This window comes from Eutrigla gurnardus (assembly GCF_963514095.1).
Source record: "Eutrigla gurnardus genome assembly, chromosome: 2".
Taxonomy (NCBI): domain Eukaryota; kingdom Metazoa; phylum Chordata; class Actinopteri; order Perciformes; family Triglidae; genus Eutrigla; species Eutrigla gurnardus.
In genome coordinates, this window is record NC_139916.1 from 22,287,212 (window position 1) to 22,313,444 (window position 26,233).

Here is a 26,233-nt window from a genome sequence, read left to right on the forward strand (position 1 = left end):
GAGGCATACTGTTCTTAAGTACGGAACGGAGCGCTCACACTGGCCAAACAATCTGGACTTTAGGCTCAATCGTGCCTGGACGTGGTACGGTTGGTGTAGTGTGAGTGCACCCTGAGCCAGTTTTTTTTTTTTTTTTTACATTGTTTTTAACTTCATCCCTAAGCCAGTTGCTAATGTCAGGGTTAACTGCTACATTCACAGCCGCTCCAAGTAAGCACACTGGAGCTGCTGACTTCATACTAGCCGTCACGCTCTCCCTCTCTCTCCACCGGGCACTCGCTAACTTTACATTGTTCATTGATAGTTCCATCTTTTTTTTCTTCTTTTTTTTTGCGTTAATGCAATAAAACATATTAGTGCATTAACTCAAAGAAATGAACCTGACGTGTATTAACATGTTCATTTTGACAGCCCTAATTCCCTTGGCAGGAACAAAGTCCCTCTATTGTTTATTACACAATGCCCATTATGTAACACAACCAATTTACTAAACTCATTTAACACATTTAATTATGGCAAAAAATATCACATGCCTTACCGTACCGCACTGAAAAGGCAATATAATATTGCCGGCAAATTGCACAGCAAACAAAATTCCCTCATGTAATGCCTTTTAAGGCCTCTTCACACATGCAGCTTTTTTCAACTATTAAAATTATCAGATGGCGAGTTATCATGGTCACATTGTATGAAACCTGAATTGCTTTGTATGTCATAGATAATAACAATAATGATACATTCACTGCAAAATGTCCCTGGTTGCACTGTTACTGCACATGATGTTTCAATTATTCTATGTTATTCCGACCTAAACATGAACTTCAGTGACATTTTATAACCACTAAACTAATTGTGCTGCAGAGGCATGCCGATCAAACGCTGCATCCCTATTAAGTGCAAAAAGAGCAAAAAGTAGAAAGAAATGGGCTGAGAGGTTACAGAGGGAGGTTAGGGAGGCATAAAGGCAGAGATAAAAATGTGAACAAATTAGTCTGTCTGGAAAACATTAGCCATTATGCACCTCCGAGCAGACCTCGACAAACTAATTCACTGCAGGCAGACACTGGAAATAGAGGAGGGAGATTGTAACGATGGAATGCAGGGAGAAAATTGTTTGGAAAATAGCTTAAGTTCATGCAGTGCTGAGAGAATTTGTATGGATGAATAAAAAGTGTTACAACCTATATAAGAAATTAGATGTCTGCCATATCCATCGACGTTTTAAAAGTCTGATCTGCTAATTCTGATTTTTTTCTCTTAAAAGGCTCCTGACCAACTTTTTTCCACCAGCATACTAGCGAAACCATAAAAAGCGAAATGTTATCTCCTTGCTTTGTTTTTGTCTTCTATAGGAGTTATTTGCATAAACAAAACACACACACAATTCAAATGATTATTATTATAATTAAGTGTTAATTATGAATTTTAAGCTTCTTAAAGCTAGAATTAGGAAGTTTAACATCACCTTCAAACAACTGTATTATTCAAGTTTCTCAACAAAAAGTCGAATTTAACGAGATTAGATTTGAACACCTCATGCTAGCATTCTAATATGCCTTTGCCCAATACTACAGCTTGAACGCATCATAATGCAAGTTAATCCATCCTCCGTTAACGTTAGCTGATAGCGCCGTCATAAGCCAATCCGTGCTCGGGAGAGATTCTGTGCTTTTGGCCAATTTTGGCAGACAAGTCGGTCGCTGTGATTATTCTGAGCAGCATGAAGGGGAATTAATTACAATACAATAAGTATCTGATGAAGTTAGTTGAGCCAAATGTTTTTTAAGTGTTCCTCTACAGCTTATTTTTCACGAGCAGTTGTGACAAAATGTGAGCTTTTTGCCTTCTTTGCTCATGCTGAAGAATTTCCACACCGACAACATGTTGTGTGTATGTGCGTGGCTGTGATGTATAACAAATGTAAAACTATCCTGAGACACGTGTGTAAATATGAGAATCATCGTCAAAAAATGAGAATCAGCAGCCAATCAACGGCCTGTTCGGATCAGCCAACTCTCTTTGAATCAGGTAGGCTACATATATCCAATTAGATGTGGTCATTGTGGGCAGGGTATGGGTTCCATATTGTCACATTTCACTGAATCTGGGTCAGTGGCGTGCTCTCACAGTGGCTCGTTTCAGCTGCCTCTCCCCTGGGTTATGCTCTTTCTGCATGCTTGCATATGTTAATATTTAGATAGACATTTGTGGCTAATATTGCTATTTCTACATGCTTGCACAGATATTCATATAAATATGTATTTGCTGAGCAGTGGTGTGTTCTGTTTCCTCTTAGAGGCACTAATAAACAGATTGGGAAACTTGGGTGAAAACCAGCCAGTTATGTTGACTGGTGTGAGTAAGTCTTTGAGGAGCATGGCGGTGGTGTTGAAAAGTTAATGCTATTCTCTCCTGCCTCGACAGCCCCCGGGTGCCAATTTAGGTGTTAATACAGGACTACAAGAAAAACTGTAGACTGCATTCATTCTAACATGCAGGAATGTGGGTTTGTGTGCGGTATTTCACATCAATGAGTGATGTTACTGACTGAAATTTGGTCCGTGTTTTTCATTATTTATGCTGTTTGTGTGTCCTGTAAAGTCCCGTCTGCAAGCTAGCTTTCTTTTGCAGGCAATTGACGTTAATGTGAAATGGATACTGAAATGGATAAAAGCATTGTCGCATGTTTCTGAAACCGTCTTCTTGTACAGGCAACGGGTGTTTAACTCATGACTACAGCACAGGAAAGCACAACCGTATGTAGTCGATGTTTATTTCAATGAGTGGTAAGGAAGAGCACAGACCTCTTGGGGAGACATCTAAATAGTGCATGAAGCTGAGAGCCTCTTAGCGATCGCACATGGCCTTTTTCTGCAGATGTTGATACACTGGGGATGTTCTGCAAGCGATTCCGAGAGATAGTGAACCGATGGTGCCCCCATTCATCCAAATTTGCCAGGAAGGAAGATGAGGGCAATAATTAGCGTGATTCAATACAGCACCAGGGTTGCACAATACGCAGCTGCGTTCTTACATCGGAGTGGGACCGCTCCTCCCCGGCGACTGTGACTCGGCACAGCTGTTTTTACCCCTTTACCTGCGTGGTTTTGAAAGGTGAGCCGGGGCTATGAAGATGTTCCTATTGTTCCGTCACATGGCCCTGCCAAGCTGGGGCCTTTGTTCCTTGGCAGCACGCCACCCCACAAACCACCGCCAGAGGAACTGTGTCATGCCCTGCTCAGTTTGGTTTGTAGACAGGCAACGCGGGGAATAATCCATTCCATTTGATAGCTTTCTGGCATGAATTTGAGTGGCTGTCACGGCAACTTAAGAACAGATTTGCTGTCAAAACCGAAATATTATGTATATCACTAACCATCTATCAAGGCACATGCTCACCCCCGGGCCTCACTGCCGTCTGTAAGCTGAGAATAGCGATGTATCCACAATCTCTGCTCGGCTCGGTATATGTAGCTTCAGCAAGAAAGTTTGAGGAACAAGATTTTAAGGAGTAACTTGCAAGAATCTTATACATCAGTGTCCTGTATGGAGAAGCAGAAGGCAGAGTTCTAATGTAGTGACAATGAAATTACCTCGTTTCTAATCAGTCATAGAAAAAAGTTCTAATTAGAAGTAAAATGTGGGTGTTTAACTACAAAAAGAGAGAACAAGTAAAGAAAAAAAAAAGATTAGTCATTACACCGACTAAAAGATTTTCCTACAGCAAAGACAACTGAGCCCAAAGTCAGCCAAGACAATATTGCACAGCTGGACACAAAGGAGCAATCTAACAAATTATTCCTTCTGCCACTGGGTTTTTCAGGAATGTAGAAATGAAGAAACCTGGCTTGAATGTTGACAGACAACACCCGCCGCAGACTTAGCAGTGAATTCTGCCATTGCTTTTCCTAACTGCCCCTCAACACAGGTAATAACAATCACAACAACATTAATCTCAATAACGGTTAGGTTACAGGAACGTGCTGCAAACAGCACATTTTTCAGTTAAGAAACCGCATAGATACAACAACAACCAAAGGCAGAGCTCCACCGCTAAATGGTTTGGGCTCAGCAGTAATTACTGAAATAAGAGTGTTCCCTTATACAATTTATCAAAAAGATAACGAAAGAGTGTTTGACAGTGCACCAACGCTTAGAAAACCCCCACATTAATACAGTAGTGGGTAGTCTACCAAAACATCAATACAATTATCTGGTGTGTGCAGACCTCTGTAACTCCATGGTTGAGCGAGCGCCTTGCTTCCATGACTTCTCACTCGGAGGCCTTTGGAGGTCCACTGGTATTAATTAACACCGAACGAGCTCCTCAACAGAACGTGGCACAAGCTCAGAGCTCCTCAATTAACTGCCAAACAACTCGCCTTCTTGTTGGTTTCCGAGGCTACGCAGTTTCTCAGAAACAAAGTCACTCAGGAGACATTGTAACAATATCAACATGCGCTCACTGTTCACTCTTCTCATGAGGCAGCATGTTTTGTTTTTGTTTTCACTCTCTTGCACAACTTCTGTCTAGTCTTTGCTGTACTCGTCATTTCTTATTCTTGTGCCTAACCAGTTGGTTATGATCACAGTGTTGTCAGACAAAAGTGCTGTGAGTTTGGCCATGTTGACGTTCAAGAGGATGACAGACAAGGTTAGAAGCAACAGAGCATCTGTTACCAAAACTGTTACCACATCAAAATGGACTGCAAATGTGAATTTATGCGTGTAGAATATAAAGAATACTTTAAAAGAATTGGCAAAACAACACTAAAATGTGGCTGTTGAAGAACAGATGCTTATCAAATGTTTCCAGTGGACAATGAAACAGCGGCAGAGTCGTGACCGCAGCCGGAAGATTCAGCGTTGTTGCCCTGATGAAACCAATAAGCCTTTTGGTTATATCAGATGCTGCCTCAAAAGAACCATAGTGTCCCATATGAAGTCTAGTCAAGCATTTGATGCTGAAAAGCTCCAACCGAGCAATCATGTTCTTAAGTAGTAGCAGTAGTACCAGCTGTGAGGCAATTAAATCAAATCATCAATTATAGTTCCCTTCTACACATTTACAAGTACTTACAAGTATTTCCTCTCACATGGCCTTCTAAAGAAAAAGTGTTTCTATTTAATTACCTAGACTGTGGCAGCCCGCCAACGTTTATTTTGTCCCACCACAGTATCATAATGAAGCGAAAATGTTTTACACTTGGGCTGGCTGGTCCTTCTCTCCGCAGCAGTGCAGCTCACAAAACGAAAGTGGCTCAGCTTTCCTTTACCCCTCACCTGGACTTCCTGGAGCCATAGACGTAGTGTCGGTCTGACCGAAGAGTCGGTTCTTTCAACCGAGTTGATTCACTGAGCCAGTTGAATCGGGTATTGGCAGCAAATGCGTCGGTTCTTATTAAAAATCTATACATTTTCCTTTCGCTGTCTGTCCCAGTGGCCACAAATGCTTACGGGCTTGGCAGCAGGAAGCCTGTCTTGTTCTATAGTGTTTAACATGAGTCTCCTGGACCACGAGCGCCTCTCCTGGCTATATCGAGCTACTGCAAACCAAAGTAACAACCGGTCGGAAGAACCGCCAATCACAACTCACTTGACGACCGAGAGCCGCAAATCAGACCAAAGTCACAACCGGTCCCATCCGGTGTTGCAAGGTTTCAATACAGTAAATGAAGTGGCAAGAATTGAATTTAATAGTTTCTGCTCGCTCTGTATCTCTATAGTAATTCAAGTGAAGCACAAGTTTAAATGAAGTGATCTCTGACAAAGTATACAGAGGTCAGGTGTGTTATGGCCAGCCCCATCTTGGATTTTTTTGCAATCAGTGAACATAATGGACTGCGGAGAAGCGACTGGTGGAACTGAAGAACAGAGCGGCACCCCAAGCAGCAACCTGACTGCATCTGGCTTGATCTGTTTTCTGGTGCGAGGCTGTTAACAAAGTAAACATAACCTGCCTCAGCATCTATTTTACTATAAATAGGACCATCATTCACTAAAACATCATGCTGTATAGAAGATCTGAAACTACCGATTGAGACCATAAACTATTGTTTACGATGTTAATTGATAAATCAAGTGAGAAGTAAGGTGATTTTCACAAAGACTTCCATGCACTTCTTTTTGCAACCAGAGAAGCTGCCCCCTGATGGCCAGCAGAGAGAATGCAAGGTGCAGGGCATAACTGAAAATAAAGTGAATGCCCTGTCCTTTTTCTCTCTAATTGCAATGTAAATGCATCCTCCTACCCAGCAAATCACCTCATCCCCAGCAGAGTGCTTTTGGCAGACTAATCTAATGTCATTCTTTAACCTGGAAAAAAGCTTCCACTCCTTAGAAATGCTAAGCCATCATTTTGTACCAAAAGGATCTTCTATCGTGGTGCCATGTACTTCAATTCTTTAAGACATTGAAAATGCCTAATTATGCATGCTAGTATATACATAAACATATATATATATATATGCTATGTAATGGGAATTTTGGATGTTTGTACTTTATAATCAGAATATTTGTCAGGCTGACTCGATCCGCATCTCCTCATCTGACTGTTATGCTATGACGAAAATGAATGCGTGTTTGTAGATGATATGAACATGAGTGCCACATTGACATAAGATAATTTCAGGACTATGACGCCTGTGTTCTGTAAATCTTGACCTTGCCTGTACATCTTGTCTTTGTAAGATAGGACATGATCCGTCCTTTGGTTCCTCCTCCTTAAAAGGGAGATTGTTGTTGGACTCATGGTCGTTCCTGCTGATTCTGAACCTTTGCATCAGAAGGCAAGGGCTGAACCTCCTCTGCAGATGAGAATACTTAGGGGAATAAACCTCTGAGAAAAAGCTGATCCTGGTTGTTGATCTTTATTGGGCAGATTCATTTTTCCACAACAGCTACAAAACATAACCGCATTAATGATTATATTTATGAAAAAACATCTCCCGAAGGGAGTTTATTAAAGTTCTTATATCTTGTTTGTGTGTGCGTGCGTAAGCGTGTGTATATGTCCATGGTAAATCTCACATACTGCTGCTCTTAACCGCATAATAATTCGGGTGCTCATTTATGGCTGCATGCTGAAGGAAGTTTCATGGTTGCAGTGACTAACAAGTTCTCAAAACATAGTGTATTGCCTGTTGATTGACTGCTGACATCTCATTCACTACTTTCAATGTTTCCATGTTACAAAAAAAAAAAATGCAATTTACGTCATTTAAATAACTGATTGCACAATTATTAAATCCACTGGGTCAGGCATGCTCAACCTTAATCACATTGTCTGCATCACTTTATGTTTAAAAATCTTAATAAATCCACATGGTTATCATCACATTAGACACATCTTTCAAAACTAAAAGCCTGTATGTGTTGTTTGCTTAACACTGCCATTGAAACACCACACTCAATTATCAATCACCCGCACCCAGAATGCACCTGTGACACTCGCAAACTATTAGAAATCAGAGCTTGAATACAATAACACTCAGATTTGCTCTTTGGTGTGCACAACAATGTCGGCCATGTATGTTCTTTCCTTTTCAGTTAAAGTAATGGTGTATGATACTGTTATGTGTATGAGTATATGGGTATTGAGCATAAACACAGCATTTGTGTTACAGCATGTACCAATTGTAATGCCAAAGACTTGAGATAACAGTGTCAGTGTACAGTTGTAATGTGTAGAGAGCCACATATTATAGACATTTTAGCAGAAATTTAATTTCCCCCAGATTAGATTACCACCAGCCACTGAAACAACCTCTCTACGGATTGCGTGCATTATATAAATATGATGCTTCACTGTCTCAAAAAAATGAAAGAAAACCTTGCCATTGAACATAATCCATGCAGTTATTAGGTACTATTAGAAACACAGCACAATTTGGTAAAGTACTACATAACAGCATGTCCTTCGAGACATGTTAAGCACAAATAACATGCTTGACAGCTCCGACTTACTTGATGCCGCTTTTTTAAAAAAAAGGTATCATTTTCAACAATTTTCTAAAAAAAAAAATCTGTAGACTGATACAAAAAGAATCCCTCTCAATCATCTCATGATTGTATAGCTCTGTCTGTATCTCCGGAGATCCTGCCCTTTATCTGTGTTTCATCTTTTTTCCATATCAAAGCTAACCTCACAGGCCTGCCACATACGGCAGGCCAAAGGGGGATGAAGCGTGTCTTTAGTTGTATTCTTTTAAAATCTGGAACCTTCCTGAAGGTTTTTGAGGAGATGCAGATGTGGTTATTTATGCTTTAGAACTTCACTGTCAATCAGAAAATAATGTTTTATTCTACTGATTCATGCATTTGTTCTCACTAACGCCAGCCCCTCTCTTATTCCTTCTCTCGTTCGCTCACCAGCGCTGCACACTCTCTCCCCCTCTTGTTCGCTCGCTTGAACTTGAGAGAAGGGTCAGATTTTGAATCCCGTGTTCACAAAGACCAAACGGCGACGTGACTTCATACTTTACCATTAAAATAGCGTGGGTATAGAGATCTACATTGCTGCATCTTACCGTTAACAAATGAAAAGTGTCTTGTAAATTCAAGTTCAACAGTTTGTATATAAATGTAACAACATCCAAATACATTTTTGATGAAAATTGCAAATATATTTTAAATTCATATATTTATGGATTTATATTACATTTATTTTAAACAAGAAACATTTGTGTGTGAATCAGAAATGTGTTTGTGAAACTTTATTTTGTTTATGGATTTATTTTACATTTTTACATACCAATATCCATTTGTGTGTATATTGAAATGTATTTGTGAGAAGAGAGTAATTTATATATAAATCATAAATCACATATATAAATCACAAAATAAATGTGTGAATCCTGTGCATTCATTATTAATGAGACTGAACTGACCCCATACAGTTCTTATGGCAGCCCTAGCCTTTGGTCATTGGCTATACTGTCAAAGACATTAGACAATAGTGGGTTTAAAGTTCACAACATATGGTTTTTACTCAGCAAACTGTGTGCATCTTGTCAAAAATACATACAGAGGAAAAATAACTGACTGCAAGGAAGTGTGAGTAGCACAAGGGTCTGACAGATTAGCGTGTGCCATAAGTATGCAATTTAAAGGAGCAATAATGTCACATGTATTACTTAATGCTGCATTTTAGTCTTTGCATTTAGAGGGAAACCAGTGTGAAAGTTACCTTGCACAGACAGTGGTAGTCAGGGTTTAGGTATCAATTGCATGGGAGGTGAACATTGTATCCTGGGATGAAAGAGAAATAAGTTTACCCCACATTTTTACTTTAATTCATGCTGCATTAACAGACATTTTCTCCTTTAGTACATTAATGGTTTGCAAGGGGGAAGAAGTAGTTACAGTGCCTAAATGTTGCAGGGGCTCTGGAGAAGTTCTGGCCTGGTTTTGATTAGTCAAAGATGATTTTGCCCCGTGGCCATATAAATTCAGTTTGTAGATGACCAACAAGTTAAGGTTAATATCTATCCACTGACAATTTTATATCTGGCCCAGTAGCTGAGCTGAACCAGACTCGAATGGAAAAATAGATGTATGAGAAACTGGACCACCTTAATATGCCACATATTTCATTTATTTAGCTACAGGAGATTATGTACAGTATGTTTCCAGTTAAAGCACCCGTGTTTCACAGCAGGTAAAGTCATGAAGGTGCTTCTGAAAGGGCACTATGATAAGTTACAAGACAGACTGCATGGGCAGGCAGCACTTAAAAATAGCATTCTAATACTGATTACTGGTTTTTGTTACAAAATGAAGAAAGAAAATAGGCATAGGTGGCACCACTGCAGCAAAATATAAACAACCTGTTTCTCCATTAACAATCAACGTATTGGAATATGGTTCATGAATAAAAAATAGACACCAACAAATTAGTAGTATCCTTCTGTGGGTTGGAAGGGGACCAGTCACTTTTGAGCCAGCAGTGTTGCTTCAGCACTGACATGCACATCAGTTTTCTTGAGCTTTTCGTTTGAACTATCTGAGGATGTTTTCCCACTGACTGGCCAACTTGAATGGTGTTCCGTGATAGGATGCCACCTGTGCAGTCCAGTCGTGAAATTTCCTCACTCCTAAATATTCCACTGTCATCTGTCAGTGGGATTATAACAAAGTACAAGTCGATTCGGAACGACAGCAACTCAGCCAAGAAGTGGTAGGTAGTGTTGCTTTCGTTAACGAAAATTATGACGAAATATCGTTGTCAACAAACCTTTATCACGTGAGGAAAATGAGACGAGACGCAATGAAAATGCTGGTAATGTGACGATAACGATAATTAAATATATAATGCAATATTGTAGATGAATAAAAACAAGACTAAATGTGGTTTACAAATAAAAACTATGCTAAAATGTGTCTTCATTGTAGTTGACCAAAATGAGGTGAGACGAAATGTTATAACGTTGTTTCGTCTCGTTAAGCCGCGTTATTATCAGGAGGCTCGTTGGAGATGAACTGCTCCTCGCCTGGAAAGCAGATGAGAGCCGGCGGAGCAGCAGGAGACGGGGCCTTAACGCTGTGCTCCAGTCGGACTGTTTCCATCGGCCTTCGAAGATTTGACAGGAAGTCATAGAAAACGTTACATCCTGTTAGACGCGATCTGTAGGCTATTTGTAGTTTGCGACCACATTCGCATTTATTCATAAATATCTGTGGAAATCAGAATCAGAATACTTTAGTAATCCCTCAGGAAGTTATACAGCTGCAGTTGCTAGATAAGAAAGAGAAGAAAGAAAGAGTCAAATAAGTATAAAAATATAAAGTATAAAATAATGCCAATAAATATTACTAATATTTATATATATATTAATATATAATAAGATAACCATGTTTGAATTGTGAAATGGGTTTGGCTAAATACAATTTTTGACTAAAACTAGACTAGAATGTAGGGGTGTAACGGTACATGTATTTGTATTGAACCGTTTCGGTACGGGGTGCTCGGTTCGGAACGGAGGCGTACCGAACAAGTTTCCATACGGACATATTAAGTAGAGGACCGCATTTGTGGAGCGTGCTGCAGCCGCACATGCGCAGTTGCGCACACCGCGACACAATAAACAGCAGTAGTAGCGGACGTCATGGCTAATGCCGCTAGCGTTGGCAACAAGCCAGAGTTGGAGGACCCTCCCGCGACATTAAGGTCTCCCGTTTGGGAACACTTCGGCAAAGCGGTTTGCCGACATTGTTCATGTGAGGTCGGGTATGTTTCTGGCAACACGTCAAACCTGTTGACGCATTTGAAACGGCACCACCCCCACGTGAACATCGCTACAACGAGGAGAAAGACGAGCGTAGCGTTAAGGCGGGTCCACACCGCACCGACTGCCCGACTCGCGTCGGTAAATGAAGTCGGGCTACTTAATATGGCCGACTCGAATGGCGGATTACACATTTGAATCGGCTGAAATGAACGCCGACGTGGGCCGATTCGAGCGACCACACCAAGGAGACTCATGTCACGGACGCCGACTCTCTCAAAGACGCCGATTTTCGGTCCGGTGTGGACCCGCCTTTAGTGCAAACACAGCTCCGCACCGCATTTAAACAGCCTCTCCCTGCCCTGTTCAATTTTGCACATCAGATGGAGAAAAGATTTGTTTTTAAAAAAACAGTCTGAGCCTTATTCATGTTATTTAATCTGAGCAACAACTTGAAACTATTTAGTGTTGCAACTGTTCAATTTTGCACATCAGATGGAGATTTTTTTTTAAAGAAACAGTCTGTTATTTTTATTTATTTTTATTTTTTAAATAAATATTTTAAATACTTGTATTTATATTTTTGAGCAGCATTCTAGCTCCAGTGCATGTTCCTACTGTTAAAAGCACAAAAGTAATAAACAACTAGCACATTTATATTTTGCATTTTGTTTTCTTACTGTACCGAAAATGAACCGAACCGTGACCTCAAAACCGAGGTACGTACCGAACCGAGATTTTTGTGTACCGTTACACCCCTATGCCATCAGTTTTCGTCGACTAAAACTAGACTAAAATAGTCATGAACAGTTCTGACTAAAATAAGACTAAAATGCTCAGACTTTTAGTCGACTGAAACTTGACTAGACTAAAAATAGGATGAACGTGACTTAAACTAATAAAAACTAAAATGATAACTTGAGACAAAGACTAGACTAAAACTAAAAGCAAAACAGGCCGCCAAAAACAACACTAGTGGTAGGCCATGTAAAATGACGGAGCGAGGTCAGCGGATGCTGAGGCACATCATGCGCAGAGGTTGCCAACTTTCTGCAGAGACCTCCAAACTTCATGTGGCCTTCAGATTACCTCAAGAACTAGAGAGCTTCATGGAATGGGTTTCCATGGCCGAGCAGCTGCATCTAAGCCATACATCAGCAAGTGCAATGCAAAGCGTCGGATGCAGTGGTGTAAAGCACGCTGCCACTGGACTCTAGAGCAGTGGAGACGCATTCTCTGGAGTGACCAATCACGCTTCTCCATCTGGCAATCTGATGGATGAGTCTGGGTTTGGCGGTTGCCAGGACAACGGTACTTTTCTGACTGCATTGTGCCACGTGTAAATTTTGGTGAAGGGGGATTATGGTGTGGGGTTGTTTTACAGGAGCTGGGCTTGGCCCCTTAGTTCCAGTGAAAGGAACTCTGAATGCTTCAGCATACCAAGGGATATTGGACGATTCCATGCTCCCAACTTTGTGGTAACAGTTTGGGGATGACCCTTTCCTGTTCCAACATGACTGCACCAGTGCACAAAGCAAGGTCCATAAAGACATGGATGAGAGTTTGGTGTGGATGAACTTGACTGGCCTGCACAGAGTCCTGATCTCAACCCGATAGAACACCTTTGGGATCAATTACAGTGGAGACTGAGAGCCAGGCCTTCCTGTCCAACATCAGTGTGTGACCTCACAAATGCGCTTCTGGAAGAATGGTCAAGAATTCCCATAAACACACTCCTAAATCTTGTGGAAAGCCTTCCAGAAGAGTTGAAGCTGATATAGCTGCAAAGGGGTGGACCGATGTCATATTAAACCCTCTGGATTAAGAATGGGATGTCACTTAAGTTCATATGTGAGTCAAGGCAGGTGAGCGAATACTTTTGGCAATATAGAGTAACTCATCAGTCAGTCAATCTCAAATCACACTAGAAACAAATGTTGATTATTTTTCAGCAGAGAGTTCTGGACTCGAGTCATGTGACTTGGACAAGTCACAATTTGATCAATTCAGACCTGACAAACTTTTTAAATGACTGACTTGAACTTTAATACCAATGACTTTTTTACGTGGTATGACTTGACATATTTCATAGGTGAAAATCAATAGATTTTTCACATCAAAATGTGTGCAGCTATTTCCTAATATTCTTGCCCATGAGAAAGTGTTGTGGTTTCCACAGCAACATTTTCATTGGCTTAGGGGAATCTATGAAACAAATCTCTGAAGTCACTTATGTGATCACATTGGTGGGAATATATATCTAGTATGTGACTGTGGCAGTGTTTAAATATATAAAACATTAGAGAAACACTGTTTTTGGATTTTCATGTGATTTGGAAAGTTGTGAATTTTACATGAAAGTTAGCGATTTTCTGCCACCAGACCATGTCTAATGTAATTTATACGGTAAGGATGAAGACACCTATACCTACTGGAGGCCAATGGTCAATGTTAAACACATGGTAAATGAGTATAGATGATCAACCTAAAAACAATGAGCTCTCCAGATAATGTTCTATGAAAATCCTCCTAATTTCTACCTTTAAACATTTCACTGGAGTTAGCCTGCTTAGCTTATTTAGCAAATCATTTGAGTGATTTACTTCAGTAATGACACCTTCCAGATGTCTAAATCAGTCAAATCTATTTCTAAATATGAATAGCATTCCTTCTATTTATTTTAAATCATTCATTCAATTATTTTTTATCATTTATTATTTTCTTTCTGCATGTTTGTACTATCAGAATTGTTGTGAGTGCATGTGTGGATATGAAACATTCAATAACACACAGGTTTGATGAATACCAGCAAAACAAATGCATAGCAACGGATCCCCACCAACCTTCCATTTCCAGTTTGTTTGGGACACAAGGAGTGCATTGTAACACTGCAACGCATCCTCAACAGAAAGCAATTACCGGTGCTATAGTGGCTGACCTGGTCATTGGGGTCAACATGCCCCTGTCTATTGTGGAAAACAAAAGTGTCCAGCACTTTCTGCCAGCGGTGGATAGTAAATACAGTGTGTTGCAGCACATTGACATCAAAAGTGGAGGCATTTGCTGATGAAAGACAGTTGGCATTGAAAACCAAGCTTGCTTACTACACACGACCATGCTTCCGTCAGAGGGGACACTTGGTCCGACCGAAAGGTGAGGGGTTCTTTGATCCTGAATATCCTGAAGCCATTTGGAGAAACAACACGACACAGGGTGAATATAGCCAACCTCAGCTTTGTTGTACCCTGTGTCCTTTCTTTGAATCACCACTTGGAGAAGTTGAAGTCTGAAGTTTCTTTCCTGGGCAGACTCATCAGGACTCTCCAGCCCTCTTTGAGAAGGAGATTTCTTGGAATCTCCATCAGTGAGAAAATGGAAAGGGATCTTTTTTGGATCCAGTGTATCTCAAAACAGGTGCATTCAATCCAGCCTTTTCCCTTCAGTGCTGGTCAATCCTGGTGTTGTGAATGTGGTTAAAAGAGTGAAAGGTGAATGTTGACCTCAATGCACCCATTGTTCTTGAATTGGTATAACTGATGCAATTGCAATTTCACTACTTTTCCAATTGAATCAATTGTTGCATTATGTGTCAGCCTGTCTTTATTTACATTTCTTCTCCGTGATCAGTGACAGCCCTTCAATAGTCTAATTTTAAATCGTGTTTTTTCACTTTTTAATTTTAAGGTCATTATGCCGACATTAAGACAAGACAGAGGAAAAAATCCATCCTTCTTCACTTTTCTTTTCTATGATAGGCAGTTAAAAATGACAGCTTAGTTGTTATACATATTTAGGAGGAACTCTAGACTGAGATGTCCACTGTGTGCACTCTTTGCCGTGCATTTCTATCCTTTACCAGCTTCCCTGTAAAACACATCCGTGTTGTCCAATAAACTGGGAGTTTTCCAGATTCATAATACATAGAACATTGATTTGTTTTTATTCAAACAGGAAGTCTCGCTTCCTTGCAAACTACTTAGCTACAGCAATACAAATAAAAGAAATTGACAAAAAAAATGGACACAACTGTTAATGAGATTGACACACTTTTTAGGAGTCAAGTAACTTACATTAAAAACTCTTACTGTAAATGATCACAATTGTTTGATTGTTGCCTGCCACAGCTTACCAACTGAAAACAACATCAGAGGGACAGATATGTCACTTGCTGCTGATTGGTTAAGGAAAAACAAAATAACAAAAACTACTCTTTAACCCATTGATACAAATATTAAAAAGCACCACCACCAAGAGAAATAACAAGATATTACTTTTGTGTAATTCATAATGTCAAATTTGCAGACATAGTAGGATAAACTATTTACATCCAGTACAGTTTCATTGACTAAATATCTATGCATAGATATTTCTACCACATATATATATATATATATATATATATAAATAAATCCAAACTCTCTTTTTATAAAGAAGTTAGGTCTCACTGGACAGTGGCCAGGAATGTTAACTGCAGACACTTCCCTCCGGAGCTAATAGAAAAGCACTATAAACTCCTATCCCTCACCACTTTCCATTTTAAAACGCTTAAAATAAATGGTGCAGTGGCCCCGACTTCTTCCAGGTAACAAAATGCTTCATATCTGTTATACATTACAAAGCCATCTAAGTTCTTCCTTTCTTTCTTTGTAATCATTGCCTATGCAGTTGTTGAAATGACAGGAATGTCTTCCCACCACATACCTAATGCCGTGTAGGGAAAGCTTACTTAAGTTTTTAACCTTGTTTTTTTACATTGTTTTTTAGACATACCTCATGGATCAAGAATGTTTAATTCTCAGTAGTGCAACTTTATGTCACACCCACTGCTAGTGCCTAGATCAACCAGGGATGTGGGGTTATAAACATCACAGTGTTTTGTATTTATCCTTGCAATGCAAGATGATTTACTGACATGTCTGGTGAGATGAGAGTACAGGTGCCTTGAATTGCAAATCCAGTCTCTGACAACTTTTTGCCATATCCCTGCAAAGAACTGCATTGCTTCATTTGCCACCAGCAAACCCCTCAGCACCCTATCGGAAGTCTTGAACATCCATCCTATCTGAAAGATGCCACCATGTGAGCCGAGCACCATTAGTCCAGAAGAGAGGAGGTGGATAAAACTTATCACCAATGCACCATTAACCTTTAATGAACTGGTGCTACATTTCCAAGACAAAGTGGTTCTGAAACTCCCCTTCCCAGGAGGTCAATTTCCTCTCGCTAGACTGTCCTTGTCAACAAGAATTTTGTCTGACGCTGCATCAGTAATAGAGTAAAAGACCTGCTTTTCAATACGGAAGAAAATGGACCTGGTTTTACACTGTTTAGTTGAATTCATAACCATGCAGTATTCTCAGGGAAAAAAGAGGCCAATTTAAGCCTCAGAGGGATCATGCAGTGATTTACGGTGTGCTCCGTGCTGGGCCTCGCTCATCAATAGAAGTATTCCGTCATGTTGTAATAGCTGTTGTTGATGTTGATGAGGTATTATTTTGCACATAAAACACCCCCACACGCTGACTATTTCAATGCTAATTATACTTGGCTCATTTTTGATGTCTCCGTCGCAGTGGGTCGGCCACGATCACGGTGCCATAGTTGAAGCAGAACCAGGGCCATTTCTGTTCAGCTGGTCTCCTCACAGCACGTGCTGACCCGCACTTCCCAGTTCACTCCAGGAACTGTGAAAACCCATATCCAGGCTTGTTATGTTTTAAAGGCAATGTCAGGACCCGACTTAAATGTGCTTATGTTTGAAAACTAAATAACATATCTGCCGCCGTAGAAAGAAGGTGAACGGAACATGCTGTGATTAAAATGTCCCTGTTGCTGTTGGACTTTTGAATCTATTTTAAAGTGATAAAACTGGCTCCTGGTAGCATGCTGTCATTTAGCCTTTAGAAATTAGCGGCAAGCTGGGCACAAATCGTATTTACCTAGAGGACTATGGATTATCATTGTCTTTAACATCTAAAATATAGAAATCCAATATTGTTTTTCACTCTTATTTTGATGGCTTGTGCTTACCAACTATGGCAATTACAGAATGGCACACTGAATGTTCCTCTCAGTTTATGTGACTGCTCTGCTGGAGTGGTCATGGTCCTGCTAGTGTTTATTGTGGTGGTGAGCTGACAGTCGGTGTCCGTGTCCTGAACTGTTTCTAGTGGACATAGTTGATCAGTTGGTGACTGTAGGGTAAGTGCACAACAGGTAGGGGCAGCAGTGATACTGTTGCTAGCATTAGCTAAAGTTACTAGGTCATTGTTAGCTAGCTCAGCATTCCCAGCAGTAATAATCTAACAGTACTTTCTGCTGTTCCTCTGGCTTCCTTTTCCTTTTAATTTAGACAGGGGTATTTTTATTTTGACTACAGATTATCATCCATATGTGGTGACAAGACAGGAAAATTGTTTGCTTAAATACATATATAAATCACGAGGCCCCCTGGTGGCTGAGGCCCCGGTCAATTGCCAATCAATGTTCAATGGTAAAGTCGCCTATGCACACAACCAACGACACTAACAACTAATGTGACTAACCCCTGACGTGACATAATGTCAATGATACCTACTTTAGTTTTGCCCAGAACAGCTGTCCTGGACTAATGTCTAGTGTTGACCCATTCACCTCCCCTCCTGCCTGACCTGTGTGGACTATCTCGCTTTGGGATAGGACGTTATAAATACACTCCAGTTAAGTTTAACTTGCGTTGGATTTCCATTCTATGATTGGGAATAACATGACAACTTAATTGAAAAAGCTGTCTGCCTTGCCATCATGAGAGAGAAATGAAAAATACAGCCCAATTAAAACAAAAATAAGAATGATCAGAATTAACAGACTTACACATTGTTGCCAATTTAAAAATTGTATAATAAATTAATTTGTATTGGTCCTTTAATATTTTCATTAAAAAAGGTATTTGTTCTGTGAATTAATTAAAACTTGTTTATTGGGGAAAATGTAAGGTAAACTGATTCCAGTATGTTTTGCTTCTGTATTTTTATAATTATGGGGATAATATAGCAAATCTAATTACTCTGGACAGGATCAACATGAAATGATTTTTTTTATATCATCTGGCTTTTTATACATCGGTCAGCAGCGGCCAGCATGAGGGCCGTTTTGCACTAGTTTTCGCTTCATTCCGTTTAATCTCATATTATTTTAAATGCGTCTGCGTCATATTACACATCATTTGAAGGCTACGAGTCTCGCAAATCGAACAAAGTAAGCCGTTTTAGGCTCACGGAAAACACATCAAAAGCAAACACAGCATGTGTGCAAGGAGTGCACAGAAACAAGACCAGCGTTCCCTACCTTTCGAGCTGTCTGGATGTCCAAAAACAACATATAGCATGCTAATCCTTATATCCAGAGAACGGTAAGAGTCCAACGAACAAAAGTAGCCACTACGTTTAGTCCCACGAGCACGCTAACTCCGGTAGTCATCCATAACACGCCATGTGTTGACGTTGTGAGTTTCTGAACAAAATATTGTTTATAGCTAGTTATCGCTTTTCGATCACGGGCGAACAACAAAACTTCGATTTCCGCATTCGCTAGATTCTTGGCGACAAAACAAGCCCCCTTCCACGATTCTGCGATCCGAATTGGCTGAAAAATCTGTCCATCAAGAGAGCCGGTGCTTCACTGGCTCTCGGCTGACCAACCACGAGAATCCCCAGGCAGAGAGCCAATAGGCAGAGGACTACATTTTTGACTCACAGGTCTTATAGCCAATGAGCTTACGATTCCAGCGGTATGTTACATGAGGGGAGGGGGCTTGAGGGTGAGAGCGCAGCAGCTCAGAAAGGTCAGACTGTGACCTGCAGATATGATAGTTATGCAGCGTCTCATTACAGAAGGCTGTTATGTAAAAAAACATTAAAAAAATTTTGGTTTTATTAGTAGTAGTTGTAGAACTGGTGAAATAAACAAAAAAAAAGTAGAATTATATACCTAAAAATACCCATAATCTCATCTGGAACACTTGTTCCAGATGCAGCTCCGTCTGACATTGCCCTACAACACTGCACTTGCAAAGCTCATTTTTGGGTGTCTTTTTATCTACTTTCTACCAGTTTTTGGTCAGGCTTGTGGCTGTGGCTTCATTCAACTTTTAGGCCTATATATAACAGCCACAGCTAACTTGTTTCATTCAAAAAGAAAAATAATTTAGGCGAGGCAAAAAAATTGCAATTTCCACTATGTTTGAGCTGCAGTAACTCAGTGTCAGTAACACACTTGCAGAAGAAAAGTCAAAGGGTTATCTTTCAGGAATGCTCAGCTTTGTGCCTGTAGTCATAGGGGTTCAAAAACAGTAACCATTTTACTTTGGGTATGTCGTTTTCAGCCTTTTCTTAAAAAATAGGACGGCAAAGTAACGGGTCTGAGTGTCCAATAAGGACGAGTGTGTATTTACTTTGAGGTTAGTTAAATGTTTGGTGCGTCACATTAACCTGCTAAACAGAGAATCCATTCATTGTTGTCAGACGCCGTGGAGCACTGACCAAGCTGCCCTATTTCATGCAAGTGAAAATGGGTTTACTACAGGATTTTCAGTCTATAAATGTATCTAGTAAAAATATTTTGTTTAACACAGGCATCATATTGGTGGTATTATTGTGATGTGAGACTTAATGATTCACAACAGACTACTAAAATGACTCTGAATCTAATCCAGAATATCACAGCACCGTATTAATGGGAATAATTACTGAAGAATCATTGTGTTTCTTAATATTTGCATATATTGTTGGAAGAAATCTGTTAAATTCTGCCCCACCCCCCACCACCATGAAAAGAAAAAAAGCTGAATCTCACTCCAGCTGGTAGTTGAAAGTTGGCAACCGTGAGTTAACATGACTCATATTCCAGTGAGAAATGGCAGCAAGCAGCAGTGATAACTCAAACATAACCCCCCATTAAGTTAACTCCGCAGGTAGTGAGAAATGAACAGTGGGTGCCCTAAGACATCAACTAGCCGCACAGGTTAAAAGCACACCTCACATGTGTAAAGTTATACTATAAAAGTTTAAAGAGTAACCTTAACAGGAAGTTCCTGCTTTCTAAACGCTGCATAAGAAGAACACAGAGGCAGGGTAACTGTATTCATACCAATGTGTTTTAAATCCTCGTCTTTACTCATGATTACCATACTCATTACCCGAGGTCCTGTCTCCAGATCTGCCATCAGCTCTTGTCCCGGCAAAGTTATGAGGCTGAGAGACAAAGGGGCCAATTTGCTTTCGCTAATTCTTCTCTCATTTGTCTAATAAACAAATGCAGTGCCCCATTTCGCTATTTTCCAATCTGCTGTAACTTAACATTTGTGGACCTGCAGTCTGTAGCAGCTCAAATTCAGCCCCATGTAGCACCTGGGAGTTTGATCCCAGACCGTATTCCCTGCTGGATCAGCAGACCGTCTGTTGCTGAAGGTCCATAAAATATGTCAACAAGAGATTGGGAAATAGCGATACTGGTGCTGAATTGCAAGAATGTACTTTGCTTGGGATGGCCAATACCAATACCTCTTGATACAACTTTAACAATATTGATATTGACACTGAAATTATATTTAATGTGGATGTTACTTTTCATTTTAGTCACCAGTCATTTTTATAAAAAAAATTAAGAAGATCATTACACTCGAGGCAAATCACATGTGTCATTAGGTTCTGTCATTAATGACTAATTCATTATGAAAGAAAATACAAGTGGAGTTCTTTTCCAGAACTACCAACTCTGATTAAATGATAATATTCTTTGTAACTTTCAGGGTGTGTTGTAAAATGTTATTTGTGTTGCTGTGTGTAGCACTTTGTCACAAATGGTGCATTTAGCTGTATTTTTATCTGCAGGTGAAAGATAGCACCACACCAAGCTGTCTTCCTGCCTATATCTTGTTTAATTTGGAAATGTGTGACTGCCCACCACTGTGCACTAGGCTACGATGTAACATTGGTTTTGGCACAAACAATATACAAAAACTTTTTTATTATTATTATTATTGATATATTTTTTCAAGGAATCAATGCCAAAGCGTGTGAGTATCAGTCTCAATATCACCATGGAGTACCACCTATCCCAGCTAGCACACTGCAGAAATGTAAAAATCCATATCCAATGACCGTGGTGTAAAGAAGCAAAGTTTGACTCATAAGAAAAACTTTCTTAAATAAATATATATCAGCCACAGGGTCACGTAGAGGAACTGCTCACTTTTTTCTCTTTGAAAAAAATGGAAGTAACAACATTTGCATTTTCCATCTAAGGCATCAGTCTGCACCTCTATCAGCTGTCACCAAAGTCCCACTCTGAATCTCACATCGACTGATCAGAAAACATTGATCACAGAGCCCGACAAATATTAACGCAGTAAATGCCAAAATGCAGTCTGATTCGTGCAGTTTAATGCACAAAAACAACCCCATGTGTTGAACTTTTCAGAAGCTCTCAGACATTTTCAGTTATTTTCTCGAGATGACGGTCCGACTGAAGTGTCGGTTCTTCAAACCGAGTTGATTTTCTGAGTCGGTGGAATCGGGTGTCGGAAGCAAATGCGTCGGTTCTTACAGTTTTCCTTTCGCCCTCTCTCCCAGTGGCTGCAAACGCTTACGGGCTTGGCAGCAGGAAGCCTGTCTTGTTCTATGGTGTTTAACATGAGTCTCCTGGTCCACTAGCGCCTCTACTGGCGATATAGAGCCACTGCAAGTAACAATCAGTCTCTCACAACTCACTTGCCGAACGAAAGCCGCAAATCAGACTTTGGTCTGATTGGCTGAGAACCGGCTGTGAACCAGAGACCAAATCAAACGACTGGTTCGCGACATTGAGTCAGTTGTCCTATCTCTACGCCCAACGTGATCACGTATCTAACCAATGATGTTGCTTGGAAACTGTCTGTTTGGGAAAGTTGCAAAAATAGTCGTATGTAAAAGTGAAGGATGCTACCTTTTTTATATACATCAATAGAAAACATCCAGTAGAAATACAAATGAGAAAAGAGATTAAAAGGTGTCCAATCAATTCATTTGAGAATCTAGATCTTGCATTTTAAGAAAAATGTGATAGTGTACATGCAGTTTGCTGTGGGGAAGCCATATATAGCCGTGTATGTTGTGGCACAGTGCAGCATCAAGTCAGACACAGTGCTCTTGTTGTCTGCTGCAGCCCCCTCAGTAGCCACAGTGCACTGGTTAAGCTGAGGCTGATTCCAGTCTCTGTGAATGAGTAGATAGTGAGGTGAGTCTCATATCTCCATCCTGACAGGCTCAACACACCCCCGCCTCCCGGGACTCCACACCAATCATCCCTGATAGCACACGACTCGCTTTGCCCCTCGTGCACACACACACAACGAGCGCTCGGCGAGACCCGGCACTCGCCTTTTTATTTAAATGCGATAAATATTTAATTTGCGAACATGTTGTGAAAGATCACACGAGCACGCACAAAAGGACCCTCAGCTGAATATGCAACGCTCTGATAAATATTTCAGTACTCCATTTCCCCAACCCCCAGTTGACTCACCAGGAACCTGGAGCTGATCCTGGCGAGAATTAAACATGTTGCCCTTGCAATATTTATTCTTTAAAAACAGCCAACACCTTGCTGATTCGCTGATTCCGAGAGGTTACGGAGACTGGGGCTTGATCTGGTGTCTGTTTAAAGATGCTCCCTTTAATGACATAGTATGTCTTCCCAGCTCTGTCTAATATCAGTTAGTAGCCCAAGACTAATGACACCAATAATCCTCCCACTAACATAATATCCCCCTGCTGCCTTCCTGCACCTATAAATAGTACAACACTCACCGTAAACTGTGCCTCTCTCTCTTTTTCGCACTCACACACAAACACAACACCTACATCACAGCAGCACCGGTCCCTGTAATTCATTTAGGTTTCCTACCGAACGATGTAAAAGTCTAAGGTTACTTTTTTAATGAACAATCTTGAGTCCCTGATGCTAATTCCAAAGCCTCTCTTTGTTTAATGTTACAATTTTACATTTATTTCGCCGCAGGGATGGTAATGAAACAACCTCGCAAACAACATAAACCATAATTTCACCTCTCCATCTAAAGATACCTTTCTTTCTGAGACCAGGGGGAGAAACGGCAGTAAATTAAGAACAGTGGTAAAACATTTTCAAGGGCAATCCTCACCCAGTACAAGACCACTTCACAATCGATTTAAATGATAATACATTCAAAAAAGAAGACCTGTAGTGTTAATTTTGGTATGTTGAAAGGTCCCATGCCAGCTTGGTGTGGTGCTCCTTGTATGAGAGAAATTCATCAATAAAGCAATTGTTTAAGCTCCCAGTAGGTTCCAGCATGGGCTGTAAAATTTATGAGCAGCAGTACAAACAGACAGTGGATGGATCGAAAAAGGGTCCCGGAGGCAGCCGGAAGAGAGTCCTTAGCAATAACAACACAATCAATCACATCCAGCGCATGTCATATCCAACCTCGGGCTCCCCAGCAGTGCATTCAAAACATATTCCCACGTTCGCATGATTGCAGCTCTGTCATCATATCGCACTGTGAGAGCAGCTGGTTTTTATTATATGTGTGGGGGTACACACAGCCCTGCAATCTTTATATGTTAATATCTATCTGCAGACTCTGTCTGTCTATCTGGAGAACAAGCTTAGATGTAATTACATTTTTGTGTGACAGACAGTCAATGCTTTTACATTTTCTTTTTATCTGGATGTTCAATAAAGGATTTAAAAAATAATAATTGCCCTTGATGTGTGGCGTTTCATCAATACGTTTCTTATGGCCCCTGAAAACATAGACTCAAAGCTTCATTCATTTTCTATAAGATTAAATAATAAGAGGTTAAGGCTTGAATATGAAAATCAGTTTGATTCAAATTGACCACACAATTACAGTATTTAACTATTGTCCTTCATCAGGTCGTGGCGTGGTTCCATCAGTGATAATTGCCCTGTATTGCCCTTGTACTGTCCCTTTTTAAGAGAGCTGTTAAAACGATTCAATCAGCGTGGCTCACATATGAGTTTAATGCTCCATGATAATCCACTATATTTTATTACAGCATTAAAAACATACTATATATATATATATACATACATACAGATGTAATTAACGGAAAGCAAGCTTTAATTTCTGGTAGAAAAAGCTGACAAGATAAAAAAAAAAAAGCATAACTGAGAAATAAAATATTCAAATGAAGAAAAAAAAACCCACACCCACACTGAAAGAAAAACAAACAAGTATGCAAAGAGAATGAGAGGCAGGAAACATTGAACAAATGATGACCAGCATATACAGGAGACTCAAAGGGACCATGAGAAAGGAAAACACATGGATAGAAAACACAAGAAACTAATCAGTCAACAAGACACAGGTGGGCAGACATGAGGGCAGACTGAAAACTGATTGGTGGAAGAAACGAAAGGAGCGGCGCAAGGCTGATGAGACTGATACAACACAGGTGATACAGGGGGTAAGAGGAGGGAAACCCACAAAGACAGGAAGTCAAACAAACACAAGATGCAGGGAACTTCAAAATAAAACCAAAGAAAAGCCAAGGCGATGACAGAGAAAACAAAATGTTTCAATGTTAGATTCAACTTTTAAAGTAGATATTGTTATGTTTTGATTGCATTGTCAATCTTTGAACCAAATGTGTTGATTTATATGGACAGTAATAGATTGCTGATGAAAAGAGTGCATTTTTACACATCCACTTACCCCATCTTGAAGTCAACTACTATTTTGAATGTGCTTGTGGTTAAATGCCTGAAATGAGATCTGTGGTGAACACAATGTTCACACTTTGGTCTACAATATGTCAGTAAATTCTCCACTTGTGAATTTTGATGCTTCTATGCATCTTTTAAAAAGCTGTTGTGGCTAGATACGACTACAGAGGTTGTTTGGGACATAAAACGGCATCATGCCAAACACCGGTACTCATCTTCTCACTAGCCCGCCTTTAAACTAGGTGTAAACTATGCAATATTCAAACTTGTCGGACTAGTCGAGATCAGGGTTGGAATATCATCATTTTAGGGGCAAGGTCATTTGGCCTTCACTTTCCTTTTTAGGGGCACTAAGGCCACATGACAGGGTACAAATGCCATTTAGTAAAATGAGATGGTTTTACTTTTCAGATTAATACCATAACATCCTAATTCATAACAAAACATGAATTATGTATTTTAATACCAATATCAAGTTAATGTTACATTGGAATTTTTTTAAATAACCTCTTACAAAGGAATTACTACTTGAGTGCAATAAAACATATTCTGTATGATATCTTTATATCTATATATAAAGTCGCACGAGTACATACACGGGTACGCAATGTGGACGTGACGTAGACTTTAATAGGCAGTCCCTCTCATTATGGCTCAGTGTTCAATAGGGCTGGGTATTGTTTAGAATCTCACGATTCGATTCGATTTCGATTCGTTGGGTCACGATTCGATTCAATATCGATTCGATTGGATATTGATTGAAATGCTTCGATATCGATTCAGTTTTAAGTAGAAATACACAAGTAAGAGTACCAAATCATTTTTTCAAATCATTTATTTAGTTTCATGCCTTATGAACAGCTGTGGTATAACTCATAGCATGATAAAACAGGACACTGCTTAAACACTGAACTACAGTGCATGTAACGGGTTCACACCGGCCGCGGAAGCTATGGTAGTAGACAGTAGTAGTGCAGATATACCGTTGAAATGCACATATTTGTTTATCTACTCTTCACATTTATTAAATGTATTTTCTCTTCCTGTTTCCCAGTGCGAGTAGATAGTGATCGCTATCTACAACTATGATCGCATTTGTCAATCGCGGTATTTTATTTTGAAAATTGCTTTTATTTTGAAAATTGGCCAGATTGTCTCGTGTTTCTTTAGCTGTGGCTGCAGACCCTGAATTGGGACACAGCTACTGTGTGATTTACTGCCAGAACTGACGCGTTCGCTCGCGGGACGCGCAAAAAATA